This window comes from Helianthus annuus, chromosome 7 (assembly GCF_002127325.2).
Source record: "Helianthus annuus cultivar XRQ/B chromosome 7, HanXRQr2.0-SUNRISE, whole genome shotgun sequence".
In the NCBI taxonomy this organism is placed as follows: Eukaryota; Viridiplantae; Streptophyta; class Magnoliopsida; order Asterales; family Asteraceae; genus Helianthus; species Helianthus annuus.
In genome coordinates this window covers 42,255,497-42,258,641 of record NC_035439.2, presented here as the reverse complement: position 1 = coordinate 42,258,641, position 3,145 = coordinate 42,255,497, and the positions used below count along the sequence as shown (strand labels likewise).

Genomic DNA, 3,145 nt, shown 5'->3' with positions numbered 1-3,145 from the left:
CGTCAACATATACGTAAAGTGTAGGTTTATATATATAACTAAAGTGTAGGTTTTCTTTACCAGACCACATATACGTCAACATCTTATAAAAAAAATAAAAGATGAAAGTGTAAATTTTAGGTTCATAATATTCTAGTTCTAACTAAATAATAAAATTGGGTTTTTGATGTTTTGACACACATTCGATTATATCTACATGCTCACATATATATTACACTTGATGGCTAGAAAAATATTATAGTATATATATATATATATATCATGGACTCTCCTGACACAATACATACACATGCCAAAAGATACATGCATGCATTAGTACATGCACATATAAAAACCAACGCACACACATAGATGCATGAAAATACCCACTATGCATTAACATAAATGAATACACTAATTAATCCTATACACAGACATGCATGACTTATATATTGACTTATATATGTATACACCTCCGAAACATGATTAGTCAAATAAAATCTAAAACTTGAAATTCCTTTATTACTGAAGTCACTGGTCTCCAAAACAAATTCTTCGAGTCCGTAGCCTCAGAACTCCACATCGGACACCTAACCCATGTACACACCACACATCATAAGCCCACATTAAGTACACACACTAACTTGGATTTACACACATTGTAGCTACCATTTATTTCTTATACAGATTCACATCCTATGTCCCCATTTTTAACCAAAATAACATATACAAACTAGTTTATGAATCTATACCAAAGGCGTTTAGGAGTTTTAATTAGTCGCCGGTAACAAACGCATGCTTTTCGAGCAATTGTTATAAACTGGTTTCGGAATTATTACCTGCTATAGTCGGTTGAACAAACAGATGCGGCAACGTCAATGGTGGTCGTGACCGGCAACAACAACGATGAGTGGTGGTGACTAGAATAACGGGTCGACAGTGGCTCCCAAAGTTTCTATAATGGGTTAATGAGATACAAAACAAGGTTCGAAAGAGAAAAAGAAAAGGGGATATTGGTACCTACTCGCAAAACGACGGACACAAAAGGCAGACGACGGTAGTGATAAAGTTGCAGATCTCACGGCAGCGCGGATGTGTGAAGCTAGAACTACGGTGCGACGGAGTGCCACTACGGGGCGACAACTTTTACAGATGCAAGAAGTGGAACAAGAGTGTGGTGGTGAGTTCGCGATATGCGTCAAAATCTCCGGTTCTTAATCAATAATGGAGGAAGACGAAGGTGTTTGTAATCGCATTTATATGAAATCGTATGATTGGAAGCTTGTGAGAAATATATTATTCTAATAATTAATGACGATTACGAAATTGATACGGTTTGCAATTTTTGTAGCGAAAATCCCGGTTGAAATTTTTGAATTCCAAAACTTACGAAACAATCAAGATGCAATTGATTTCATTTGAATTTTCACTAGACCCCCCTTAATTTATGTGCAACATATTAAACGACCTTTTAGTTTCCTTTGAGTTTTAAATAGTCCTAATCCTAAGTATAAGAACATTTGTTAAAATAAATTTCCAGTATTTACTTAATCAGTTATTTTATAAAAACGATATAAATATTATTAGGTAATCTCTATTAAATAAGATGCACTGTTTAAACAATAATCGTTGAGTCAAACATAGAATGTATTGAGTTCACTAGAACCTACATAAATAATTGATATTTATTACATTAGGGTTATAAAGTTTCATATGTTACAATAAGCGACGTATGTAACACCCAAAAGTGCGTTAAGCAAAAAGGGATGAGTATACTCACAGTTGATGGTAGCTACTAAACACGAACTGTATTGGATTGGAGGGAGCGCTTAGAGTTAGCCTGATCATTGTACAACAATATAAGCGTTAAATAGTGCGTGAAACAGCGTGTCAGTGAGATGAGCGAATGAATGGTGGTTCATTGGATGGCCATCTGGACGGATGGTCATCCAAACGGATGATCGTTCGGTCGGATGGTCATTCGACTGAGGAAGGCATGTTTGTAATTTGTTGAACTTTTGAAGTTTCAGTTATGTCACACCCTGCTAGTAGCGGAAGCGTATTATGTGTGACGTAAGAAAGGTAATCGTTGCATCCAAATGTATTAACAACATGAACCAACAACGATGCCATAGATATATAGTTTTCAACAAAAGATTACAAGTTTTCAACAACGTTTGACATAGCATAGTTCTAAGTTATTTACACATAACAAGAGATAGCTTTTGACATAAAACATAGTGAGGTTTTGTCCCCTATATACCCATACGAAGTCGGGATATAAAAGACAAACCCTCCAAAAGTGGCCATCGTTGTCCTTTGTTTTCCCGAATCCCATAGTGAATCACCGGCTCAAGACCTGTTTCCTGAAATACATGTAGTTTTAAAAAGTCAACAAAAAGTTGAGCGAGTTCATGTAGTATTTGTTATCATGTGAAATCTCATAAATGTTATCTTGTAATCATGGTATGTTCTGATTCATTCATGGAGTCTGTTAAGGATCTATCAGTGGGTAGCGAGCCCCCTGACATAATGTACCATAAGTAAATAACCAAACCGAGAACACTTTGTCATCATTTGGGATCACAAAAGCACTCCAGGGTATACCAACCAGGAGTGGGGCGTGCCTCAAGCCCAATAGATCTACACCTTTTGCACCTTGGTCACTATGTGATTAATGGTTACTAATGTTATCGTCCTACTTATGCACATTGATCATGTTATCTTCTACTCCGTAACTAACATACCAATAGTTTAGCATGTATATCCCCTCGATGTTTTTGAAAACAAAACATTGAAATCAGTGAAAGGAGGGACATGAACTCACAAATTTGCGTTCCGTGTAATATGATATCGAAGTGAGCGTCCGTACGTGTCAGTAACCTACATGTGTACTAATCTCGTTAGACACTAGGTCTTTCGGACCTCGTATAAGTTGTTCATCTTGAATTCTTTATTATGTTCTCGTTTGTCATCTTTGGAACAACTTTGTATTTTAGAGCGTTGATAGTTTACTCGCTCGATTGTTATGCGTATTCATGTATTCTATACGTATTGAATTATATGCGAACGGCTTCGTTCTTCACACGTCATCGTGCAGTGCACGCATGTCATTGAGCCTTTGCTCATGTCATTGGGCCGAGCCCATGTCATTGGGCCGAGCCCA

The 3,145-nt window shown here is 36.8% G+C and overlaps 1 long non-coding RNA gene across 1 annotated transcript; it reads right to left on the bottom strand.

Annotated features, from left to right (window-relative positions):
- Positions 1–2,092: 2,092 nt before the first annotated feature.
- On the bottom strand, positions 2,093–2,845 carry LOC118480547. Its single transcript, XR_004863219.1, has 2 exons — positions 2,807–2,845; positions 2,093–2,345 (listed from the first exon to the last, which is right to left on the bottom strand). It is a non-coding gene; the product is annotated as an uncharacterized LOC118480547 (long non-coding RNA).
- Positions 2,846–3,145: the final 300 nt, after the last annotated feature.